This window comes from Gossypium arboreum, chromosome 1, assembly GCF_025698485.1.
Source record: "Gossypium arboreum isolate Shixiya-1 chromosome 1, ASM2569848v2, whole genome shotgun sequence".
In the NCBI taxonomy this organism is placed as follows: Eukaryota; Viridiplantae; Streptophyta; class Magnoliopsida; order Malvales; family Malvaceae; genus Gossypium; species Gossypium arboreum.
The window spans coordinates 111240846-111254458 of NC_069070.1; positions in this window are offsets into that span (position 1 = coordinate 111240846).

The following is a 13613-nucleotide window of genomic DNA, read 5'->3' on the forward strand; positions in this document are numbered from 1 at the left end:
ATTGATGAATTAGGACCAAATTGAATAGGTAAAAAAATTATGAGGGACTAAATCACAATTTTACCAAATTAAGTGATGACTCAAGGATGGAATTCTAAAAGATCATGAAGGGCAAAATGGTCAATTAGTAAGAGAGGGAATTCTAGAATGTAATGATTATGTTGATGATATTTTAAATTAATTAATTAGATAAATATTATTTTATTAATATTTTATGAGATGTTTATTATTATTATATTATTATTTATTTAGTATAAAAGGAAGGAAAGATGAAGAATTATCAACACATTTCCTTTCCCATGCAAACTAACGTAAGATAAGAAGAAGAAAAGAAGTTTGCTTTCTTTACAATTTAGTCCATCCACCAAAAATTCATTATTTTCACCTAAAAATTGAAAGACTTTTCATAGCCATCAAGAGAGAAAGATAGCAAGGAGATGATGGGGAGCAAGAATATCAAGTTGGATTCAAGAAATCAAGCTGGAGGAGAGAGAAAATCAAGTTAAAGATTGAAGTCAATAAGAAAAGGTAAGTACATTAAGATTTCAATATGTTTTTAAGTTTGTTATTATTGATAAAACATGGAAATAATGTTATAGTAGAGTTTTCTTACATAAGGTCCTATGTTCTTGATATGTTAGTGAAGAAAAATAAGAGAAAGTGATGAGAAATGGTGTAGAAAAAGAAAATAAGGATGTTATAACATGGTAATTAATATCTTGTACTAAAACAGTTTTGGATAAAGCAGAGTAGTCTAACTTTGAAAAATCATCAAAATTGTAGAAATCTAATTATAGGGTGAATAAAATATGAAATTAAAGCTTATTAAGTCTAGTTTCTTATAGAAGAAATTATGTAAGCAATGGAATTCTAAATCATGAGATATGATGAATTTTGTGAGACAAGATTAGAATGATTTTGGGTTCCCTGTTCAATTTGTAAAATCATAAAAAAAATTGGATAAAAAAATTAGGGCTTAAATTTATATTTTAGAATCCTGAATGAGTCTATTTTCAATAGAAACAAATATGAACATCATTCAAATTCTGTACAAGGAGATAATTAATTTTTAGTGAAGAAGGGTCACAACTGTCAGACAGCAAAATAGGGGTAACTTTAAAGAATAAAATGTACTTATTGACTAAACAAAAAATTCTCAAAATTTTATGGTAAGAATATATATGAGTCTAGTTTCAGAAAAAATTAGCGGATCTTAATTTGGAGTCCTATAGCTCCAGATATAAATAATTTAGTGACTATGACACAGATGGACAGCTTGAATATTCATAAAAGTAAATAATAAAGATTATAGATAATGTTACTTACAAGTGTGCTACATACATCAAGGATGTGGAATGGAGAGGAGGAGGATAAAAACATATATGAATATTCATTAAGCATGGCTAATTTGCATATTTTAGGCTTAGGGACTAAATTGAATAAAAGTAAAACTTTATGGGTAATTTTGTAAAAATTTCAGAAATGACCAAATTGCATGAAATGGATTATTTTATTATTTAAATTACAAAATTGAATGAAATTATTAATTTAGTTCAAGATCGGGGGGAAAACATGTTTTAGGGATTAAATTGAAAAGTGTTGAAATTATGGAAAATTCTAATATTTTATAGAATTCATGGACTTTTATCAATATATATGAGAATAATATTTGGAAATAAGGATTAAATTACAAGAATTTTATTTTCTTGACCCTAAGGACGAAATCGCCATTAATTAAAAGTTTAAGGGCAAAATGGTAATTTTGCCTAGAGCATTAGTTAAATGCATTAGAAGATGAAATGAATGAAAATGATGATCAAATTTATTTATAAAGATCCGGACGACTCAAATATGAGACTTGATCCTGGAAAAGAAAAGATATCGGATTAATGAAATTATAAACACAAACAAGCAATGAGGTAAGTTTGTGTAACTTGAATTGTATTTTAAATACTTGTAATATGTGGTTATGTGATGAAAATATGATTTGAATGTTCAATTCATGATATTTGATGAAATATTGATAATACTCGATATAAATTGAAAATAAATCCCAGTTGAATGAAAGGAAAATTCGATGGATCTCTGAAAAGGAATTGACGGTAAAAAGGATCTAGCCCGGACGGGTGATCCTATTCTGATATAGCCCTCCCGAAGAATACGTGTAAAATGGATTTAGCCCGGACGGGTAATCCGAATTAGGGTCTGAATTTAGCCTGGACTGGTAATTCAGATCCAAGCTCATTAGAGTAATTGTCGTTGCAGGGGATTTAGCCTGGACTGGTAATCCCGACAATACTCTATGAGTTTATATTACAGGGGATTTAGCCTGGACTGGTAATCCCACTGTAAGGATGAGGTTCGCGGGAGTGTGCTCTCTGATATGAAATGTGTAAGACCATGGTTGAAAGATACCATGGCAGCCTGATATGAAATGTGTAAGACCATGGTTGAAAGATACCATGGCAGCCTGATATGAAATGTGTAAGACCATGGTTGAAAGATACCATGGCAAAGATGATATGAATGTGTAAGACCATGGTTGAAAGATACCATGGCAACGTGATATGAAATGAACAAGACCATGGTTGAAAGATACCATGGCAACATGACAAAATGAGTAAGACCATAGTTGAAAGACACTATGGCATCATCTCAAAGATAAATAAGACCGTGGATGGGAGACGTTCTAACATCTGTTGAACAATTGATATTCGTGTAATATGTATCGATGACTAATTGTTATATGAAATAATTATGAAGATAGATAAACGAAATAAGTATAAGTACATGGAATATAATTTATATTAAGTTTGATATAAGCTATTACCTAATAAATATACATAAAATATATGGAAATGATGGAGCATGAAATATTGATATAATGAAATGAATGATATATGCTTATGAAGAAACGGTAAGAGCATGATATGTTTTATGACATGTACATATATGATTATCTTTGATATGTTGATACAAGGAAATTATGTAAGTTGAGACTATTATTAAACTCAAGTGCGATATGTCAAGAAAATAGATATATCAATGTTGAATTTATATGAGATATGTGCAAGTATACTAACAATGTTGCTGTTTGATGCTTATACAAGTGTCAAACTGTTGATTGAATGGTAATATATTTATTTATATGATGCATTGAATCGGTAAGTATTTAAATATTTTTTAGTGATCTATAAATGGTAGTAATGCTCCGAAACCCTGTTCTGGCAGCGGATACGGGTTAGGGGTGTTACATTTAGTGGTATCAGAGCTATGGTTTAGTTGGTTCTCGGACCAAACGTAGTATATGTGAAGTCTAAAAACACATGTCATTATAATATGTGATAGTGTGATATCTCTCGACTCTGATGAGATTTGTTTTATTTATAGAAAGAGATGTTTTTCAACCAAGCGAATTCCGATAATGTTAAAAGCGATACTCAAGTATATGAGTAGAAAGTTGATTATGATAAATCGGTATAAAAAATGGTATGAATAAATGTTTTATAATACATGTCGATGATGAATATGATGCTATATGTATTATTAAAAGAAAATTATATTACTACATGAAATATTGTACCGATAACTAAATTACAAAATATATAAAAGTAATATATGAAGTACATGATAAGGATTATTAGAGAATTATGAATGAATAGTGAATTTTGAAATATATTACATGTATTGAAGATACGTAAGATATAAGTATATGAATTATTGGTACAAGGATTAAATTGTAAAGCATGTAAAAGTATAATGCAAAAGGTGTAAAAGTGATATGCGTGCATGAAATAATTTGCCCAAGTAGACAAAATTAGAACTACTAGTATATTAAGGGACCTCAGCATGCTTTCTGATTATTAGCACATTCAGTACATTTGTGCTTTCTGTATTGCACTTCAGTGTTCTCTGTTTAATAGTGCATAATAATGCACCTCTATATAAGTCCCATATATCCGAAGTGTTCTATCTAGTCTACTGGGCCTCTGCTAAGTAAAAAGTAAACAATTTTCGTTTCGAGGTAAAGGATTATATCTGAGTAAAAATGTTAGTTATGATGAAGTAGAACTCGTAAAAGTACGAATAAATGTTTTATAGTACTTGAGAATGATAAATGTTATATGAGTAAATATATGACAATTAAATTATGAGACTTTACGATCTATACCCCTTTACTAGTACAATTATATGCAATGAAATTCATGAGATTTATATTGATTAAGTTCAGAAGCGGAAAGAGAAAAGCTCAATGGTTGAACAATTGATAATGCAGTCGGAACTGAGAATGAGTTAATAAGTAAAGATGGGTTCGAATAAAGATATCGATTTTTCTTAAACTAGTTGAGATATACAAGATCACCAAGTAAAGAAAGAAGTTATTTATGGGAAAATCGATTTATTTAAATATGGTATTTACGTAATAGTTAACTCAAAATTTCTTCCAATTAGTTTTTTTGAGTGAAGTAAATGATGTGAAATTATTGATGACTATACTAGTCAATAGATTGGTGAATAGATTGCAAAAATATTTGAATATAGCCGTTATAACTGGGTATATTATAGTAAATTTTGGGATTTTATATGGGTATCTTATATATACGATATTTTCGAGAGGCATATGGAACTGCTCATGTTTGGATGCTATAATCAATATATGAAAAGGTTGGATAAATATGCTAATAGACAGAACTGATTGATTCACAAGTGGTACTACTCTATCTTTCTTTGGTTTTTCAAGCCAATATACGTGATAGAACACTTGATAATAAGATTCATATGATATTATTTTCTATTTCTGTTGGTAGAAGCTCTGAAAGGTAAATGTGAAATATTGTATTGAAAATAAATTATGAAATGAAAAGATAGAGAATGGATATAAATGATAAACTGGGTAAATATGTACAGAAAGAAACTATAGAACTATAGAAATAATGAAATTCATGATCAAAAGAAAACAAGGAAATTTCGAGGACGAAATTTATTTTAAGGGGGAGAGAAATGTAATACCTCGAAAATTTTTACAGTAAAATATTATCCGTGATATAGTAAAATAAGGAAATAAAGTGACAAAAAGGGAATTTTTGAGTGATGTCAATATTGAGAAGTTTATTATGATATATTAATTCAAGAAAGGACTAAATTGCAAAGATGAGAAAAGTCTTGTTGCACAAGAGTAAATACTCAAAATTTAAGAGGTTGAAATGTAAATATAAAAAAGTTGAAGGACTAATGGTGAAAATATTTTAAGGGTGGAATGATCTAGAAACCAAGAAAAATTGATGAATTAGGACCAAATTGAATAGGTAAAAAAATTATGAGGGACTAAATCGCAATTTTACCAAATTAAGTGATGACTCAAGGATGGAATTCTAAAAGATCATGAAGGGCAAAATGGTCAATTAGTAAGAGAGAGAATTCTAGAATGTAATGATTATGTTGATGATATTTTAAATTAATTAATTAGATAAATATTATTTTATTAATATTTTATGAGATGTTTATTATTATATTATTATTTATTTAGTATAAAAGGAAGGAAAGATGAAGAATTATCAACACATTTCCTTTCCCAGGCAAACTAATGTAAGATAAGAAGAAGAAAAGAAGTTTGCCTTCTTTACAATTTAGTCCTTCCACCAAAAATTCATTATTTTCACCTAAAAATTGAAAGACTTTTCATAGCCATCAAGAGAGAAAGATAGCAAGGAGATGATGGGGAGCAAGAATATCAAGTTGGATTCAAGAAATCGAAGCTGGAGGAGAGAGAAAAATCAAGTTAAAGATTGAAGTCAATAAGAAAAGGTAAGTACATCAAGATTTCAATATGTTTTTAAGTTTGTTATTATTGATAAAGCATGGAAATAATGTTATAGTAGAGTTTTCTTACATAAGGTCCTATGTTCTTGATATGTTAGTGAAGAAAAATAAGAGAAAGTGATGAGAAATGGTGTAGAAAAGAAAATAAGGATGTTATAACATGGTAATTAATATCTTGTACTAAAACAGCTTTTGGACAGCAGCAGTAGTCTAACTTTGAAAAATCATCAAAAATTTTAGAAATCTAATTATAGTATGAATAAAATATGAGATTAAAGCTTATTAAGTCTAGTTTCTTATAGAAGAAATTATGTAAGCAATGAAATTCTAAATCATGAGATATGATGAATTTTGTGAGACAAGGTCAGAATGATTTCGGGTTCCCCTGTTCTGAATTTGTAAAATCATAAAAAAAAATTGGATAAAAATAATTATGGGCTTAAATTTATATTTTTAGAATCCTGAATGAGTCTATTTTCAATAGAAACAAATATGAACATCATTCAAATTCTGTACAAGGAGATAATTAATTTTTAGTGAAGAAGGGTCACAACTGTCAGACAGCAAAATAGAGGTAAATTTAAAGAATAAAATGTACTTATTTACTAAACAAAAAATTCTTAAAATTTTATGGTAAGAAGATATATGAGTCTATTTTCAGGAAAAATTAGCGGATCTTAATTTGGAGTCCTATAGCTCCAGATATAAATAATTTAGTGACTATGACACAGATGGACAGCTTGAATATTCATAAAAGTAAATAATAAAGATTATAGATAATGTTACTTACAAGTGTGCTACATACATCAAGGATGTGGAATGGAGAGGAGGAGGATAAAAACATATCTGAATATTCATTAAGCATGGCTAATTTGCATATTTTAGGCTTAGGGACTAAATTGAATAAAAGTAAAACTTTATGTGTAATTTTGTAAAAATTTTAGAAATGACCAAATTGCATGAAATGGATTATTTTATTATTTAAATTACAAAATTGAATGAAATTATTAATTTATTTCAAGACCGGGGGGAAAACATGTTTTAGGGATTAAATTGAAAAGTGTTGAAATTATGGAAAATTCTAATATTTTATAGAATTCATGGACTGTTATCAATATATATGAGAATAATATCTGGAAATAAGGATTAAATTGCAAGAATTTTATTTTCCTGACCCTAAGGACGAAATCGCCATTAATTAAAAGTTTAAGGGCAAAATGGTAATTTTGCCTAGAGCATTAGTTAAATGCATTAGAAGATGAAATGAATGAAAATGATGATCAAATTTATTTATAAAGATCCGGACGACTCAAATATGCGACTTGATCGTGGAAAAGAAAAGATATCGGATTAATGAAATTATAAACACAAACAAGCAATGAGGTAAGTTTGTGTAACTTGAATTGTATTTTAAATACTTGAAATATGTGGTTATGTGATGAAAATATGATTTGAATGTTCAATTCATGATATTTGATGAAATATTGATAATACTCGATATAAATTGAAAATAAATCCCAGTTGAATGAAAGGAAAATTCAACGGATCTCTGAAAAGGAATTGACGGTAAAAAGGATCTAGCCCGGACGGGTGATCCTATTCTGATATAGCCCTCTTGAAGAATACGTGTAAAATGGATTTAGCCCGAACGGGTAATCTGAATTAGGGTCTGAATTTAGCCTGGACTGGTAATTCAGATCCAAGCTCATTAGAGTAATTGTCGCTGTGGGATTTAGCCTCGGACCGGTAATCCCGACAATACTCTATGAGTTTATATTACTGTGATTTAGCTCGACCGGTAATCCCACTATAAGGATGAGGTTCGTGGGAGTGTGCTCTCTGATATGAAATGTGTAAGACCATGGTTGAAAGATACCATGGCAGCCTGATATGAAATGTGTAAGACTATGGTTGAAAGATACCATGGCAGCATGATATGAAATATGTAAGACCATGGTTGAAAGATACTATGGCAACATGATATGAAATGAACAAGACCATGGTTGAAAGATACCATGGCAACATGACAGAAAATGAGTAAGACCATAGTTGAAAGACACTATGGCATCATCTCAAAGATAAATAAGACCGTGGATGGCAGACGTTCTAACATCTGTTGAACAATTGATATTCAGGTAATATGTGTCAGATGACGAATGGTTATATGAAATAATTATGAAGATAGATAAACGAAATAAGTATAAGTACATGGAATATAATTTATATTAAGTTTGATATAAGCTATTACCTAATAAATATACATAAAATATATGGAAATGATGGAGCATGAAATATTGATATAATGAAATGAATGATATATGCTTATGAAGAAACGGTAAGAGCATGATATGTTTTATGACATGTACATATATGATTATCTTTGATATGTTGATACAAGGAAATTATGTAAGTTGAAACTATTATTAAACTCAAGTGCGATATGTCAAGAAAATAGATATATCAATGTTGAATTTATATGAGATATGTGCAAGTATACTAACAATGTTGCTGTTTGATGCTTATACAAGTGTCAAACTGTTGATTGAATGGTAATATATTTATTTATATGATGCATTGAATCGGTAAGTATTTAAATATTTTTTAGTGATCTATAAATGGTAGTAATGCTCCGAAACCCTGTTTTGGCAGCGGATACGGGTTAGGGGTGTTACATTTAGTGGTATCAGAGTTATGGTTTAGTCGGTTCTCGGACCAAACGTAGTATATGTGAAGTCTAAAAACACATGTCATTATAATATGTGATAGTGTGATATCTCTCGACTCTGATGAGATTTGTTTTATTTATAGAAAGAGATGTTTTTCAACCAAGTGAATTCCGATAATGTTAAAAGCGATACTCAAGTATATGAGTAGAAAGTTGATTATGGTAAATCGGTATAAAAAAATGGTATGAATAAATGTTTTATAATACATGTCGATGATGAATATGATGCTATATGTATTATTAAAAGAAAATTATATTACTACATGAAATATTGTGCTGATAACTAAATTACAAAATATATAAAAGTAATATATGAAGTACATGATAAGGATTATTAGAGAATTATGAATGAATAGTGAATTTTGAAATATATTACATGTATTGAAGATACGAAGATATAAGTATATGAATTATTGGTACAAGGATTAAATTGTAAAGCATGTAAAAGTATCATGCGAAAGGTGTAAAAGTGATATGCGTGCATGAAATAATTTGCCCAAGTAGACAAGATTAGAACTACTATTATATTAAGGGACCTCAGCATGCTTTCTGATTATTAGCACATTCAGTACATTTGTGCTTTCTGTATTGCACTTCAGTGTTCTCTGTTTAATAGTGCATAATAATGCACCTCTATATAAGTCCCATATATCCGAAGTTGAATGAAAGGAAAATTTGATGGATCTCTGAAAAGGAATTGACAGTAAAAAGGATTTAGCCTGGACGGGTGATCCTATTCTGATATAGCGCTCCCGAAGAATACGTGTAAAATGGATTTAGCCCGGACAGGTAATCCGAATTAGGGTCTGAATTTAGCCTAGACTAGTAATTCAGATCAAGCTCATTAGAGTAATTGTCGTTGCAGGGGATTTAGCCTGGACTGGTAATCCCGACAATGCTCTATGAGTTTATATTATAGGGGATTTAGCCTGGACTGGTAATCCCACTGTAAGGATGAGGTTCGCGGGAGTGTGCTCTCTGATATGAAATGTGTAAGACCATGGTTGAAAGATACCATGGCAGGCTGATATGAAATGTTTAAGACCATGGTTGAAAGATACCATGGCAACCTGATATGAAATGTGTAAGACCATGGTTGAAAGATACCATGGCAGCCTGATATGAAATTTGTAAGACCATGGTTGAGAGATACCATGGCAACCTGATATGAAATGTGTAAGGCCATGGTTGAAAGATACCATGGCAACGTGATATGAAATGAACAAGACCATGGTTGAAAGATACCATGGCAACATGACAGAAAATGAGTAAGACCATAGTTGAAAGACACTATGGCATCATGTCAAAGATAAATAAGACCATGGATGGGAGACGCTCTAACATCTGTTGAACAATTGATATTAAGGTAATATGTATCGATGACTAATGGTTATATGAAATAATTATGAAGATAGATAAACGAAATAAGTATAAGTACATGGAATATAATTTATGTTAAGTTTGATATAAGCTATTACCTAATAAATATACATAAAATATATGGAAATGATGGAGCATGAAATATTGATATAATGAAATGAATGATATATGCTTATGAAGAAATGGTAAGAGCATGATATGTTTCATGACATGTACATATACGATTATGTTTGATATGTTGATACAAGGAAATTATGTAAGTTGAGACTATTATTAAACTCAAGTACGATATGTCGAGAAAATAGATATATCAATGTTGAATTTATATGAGATATGTGCAAGTATACTAACAATATTGCTGTTTGATGCTTATACAAGTGTCAAACTGTTGATTGAATGGTAATATATTTATTTATATGATGCATTGAATCGGTAAGTATTTTAATTTTTTTTAGTGATCTGTAAATGTTAGTAATGCTCCGAAACCCTATTCTGGCAGCGGATACGGGTTAGGGGTGTTACACTTTCTCTATTATCAGACTTCAATTTTTTTTGTCAGTTGCAACATGCAAAGCTCCCTTCAGCTACATTCTATTCTTTTTTAGTACGTTTGAAGAAAATGATTTTATGGAAATAATAAGATTTGTAAACAGAATTGAGAAAATTTTTAGAAAATTTTGTCTTCTCACACATATATATACTCCTAAGTCAAGGTCTTCACCGACCATGTCAACCCTCCATCCTTAATCATTTTGTCTCCCACCATGGAACCAACCAGTTTCATCCTAACCGAACCAGAATTGAGATCCAACCAAATCAAAATTTTGCCATTAAATTTCTAAATTCCCCGATAAAGTCCTACAATTTGCTAATTCTATCAGTTTAGTCCTAATTTTTCTTAGATTTCGGGTCAATAGAGATACTTGGGTGTTACAACTCCACCTTCAACCGGATTATACGTGGAGAATAACGAATAATCACCCTCATTATCGGCCATATCAGCTACCTCAATAATTATCTGAAACTATCAAAAGTTGAAATTTGTGATCCCGTCGAACTTCTCAATATCCAAATTAGTTATGTCATCGAACAAGTTGATCTGCGGAAGCTAAACCATAGTTTTGATACCAATTTGTTGGGGATTGACTTTTATAAATAATAAAATAGTAAAAGTGGAGAAGAATGAACACATATATTTTACACGAAAAATCCTCTAAAGATGATAAAAATTACGGGTAAAGGAGGCTTTGACTTTTCACTAAATGAGTAAACAAACGGGAGTACAATATGGATAAAATAATCTAAAATGTACAACTTGTACATTACCCAAAACCGTAACTCTCATAGAGTTCTCTCAAAAGGGGTATGAAATTCTCTCAATAGTTACTACGAAACTCTCACTAAAATTCATTTGTAACTACATCTTGTAACCCCAAAAGAAAAACTCCGTAGTACTACATCTTTTAATTGTCTTTTAATTGACCTCTCAAAATAGGGATACATTTATCCCTTTAAATAGGCTAAGATTAGAGTTATAATCATACTAAAATATCATTGGAATAATTAGAGTCTAACTGGGAGAATTAGCTTGCTTGAAGTCTAAAACGTGATTGCCAAATAGGAGAACACGTCGTGACGTCGCAACATCCCATTCGCCTCATCATGACATTGTCTATCGTGTCTTCCCGACGAGCTGACGCTCCTCGTCCGACGTTGGGCTTGTTTTCGCCCTTCTTTGGTTGCTTGTAGATTCTTGTCTAAGGTGCCTGCAACGTGTCTAATAAATGTGAGACACACCCCATACTTAATATAGAAAGAATCAAAGATTGCTTAAAGAGAAGAGAACAATAAAGAAATTACTCAGAAACTAATGAGAAAACTTTTGATCAAAATGATAACAGATCAACTAATTTTATTCAATCAATTAGGCTGATTACATATTTATAGGAGTCTTAATATGTAATACCCTAAAAATTTCTATAGTAAAATATTATCCTTGATATAGAAAAATAAAGAAATAAATGACAAAAGGGAAGTTTTAAGTTATGACAACATTGGGAAGTAAATTATGATATCTTAATTTAGGAAAAGACTAAATTGTAAAAGTGTGAAAAGTTTGTTGCCTAAGAGTAAATACTCAAAACTTGAGGGGTTAAAGTATAAATATGAAAAATTTTAAGGGCCAATAGTGTAAATATTTTAAGGATGGAATGATCTAAAAACTAAGGAAAATGGATGAATTAGGACCAAATTGAATAGGTGAAGAGTTATGAGGGACTAAATTATAATTTTACCAAATTAAATAATGACTCAACGATGAAATTTTAAAAGGTAATAAAGGGAAAAATGGTTGATGATCACTAGACTAACTAAAAATTCGACTAAGGCAAGCGCACTTATCGAAAAGTAGTATAGTTATGGTGAGACTGGAAATATCGTATCCACAATGACTAAAAGTACTAGTAATTACTATCTTTTTATTATCTAGCCTAAGAATTAAAGGATGTTTTAAACTAAGACTAATTATTTAATTGACTAAGATTACGACAGAGATAAAAGTTGGAAAATACTGTTGGAAAACCGATGGAGAAGACAATACCCAAGGAAGAATCCACCTAGACTTTACTTATTACCTCAGAATTAGACGATTTATTCCCTTAACTTAATCCATAGAAATCCCTGATTTATGTTAATATCTCTATCAAGACTAAAAAAACAACTGACTCTAGGTTGATTAATTGAAATCTCTTTCTAATTAAAACCCCTATTGTCACATTAATTCGATCTATGGACTTCCTTATTAGATTTGACTCTAATCCAGCAGATTTATGTCGTCCTATCTCTAAGATTGCATGCAACTCCACTTAATTATTGAAGATCTACTGTTAAACAGAGACTTTTGCTCCACTGAATAAGCACATTAGACTTGAATTAATATCCTGAAATATTAAAGCAAGAATTAAAAACACATAATTAAGAATAAGAATAAATATTTATCATATAATTCAAATAGTAATAAGATTTGTCTTAGGTTTCATCTCCCTCAAGTATTTAGGGAGTTTAGTTCATAATGAGGGGGAAAAATATCTCAAAATTAAGAAAATAACAAAACATAGGAAACCCAAAAACTTCGGTAGAAATTGAATGGAGAACTTCGGTCTTGACGTAATTTTCGCTTCTGAGTTGATTTCAATAGCTGTCCTTGAGTATTTTCTGCCTTCTGCTCTCCGTGTCTTCCTTTATCCTCTTCTAGGGTGTTTATATAGACTTTGGAATGCTTTAAAACCCTAAAAATTGGCCTTTTTTTAGTAGAATTACACTTAGGCTTGACAGGGACACGGCCGTGTGCCATGCCCATGTGAAGGTGCTCAAGCCATATGTAATTCTGAGTTAGTTTTTAGTCGACACGACCATGCCACACAGCCGTGTAAAATACTGATATAAGCTTATTTTGTCTGTTTTTGGCCCGTTGCTTGCTCTTTTCACCTTCTTATGCTCACCTAAGTATAAAACATAATTTTAAAGGATTGGTAGCATCAAATTCACTAAATCTTATGATAATTTATCCAAAAATATGTCAAGCATGGGGTAAAATATGTATATATTATGGTTTATCAAATATCCCCACACTTAAGCATTTGCTTGTCCTCAAGCAAAATTCTCAACTCACGATTAAAATTAATTCTTC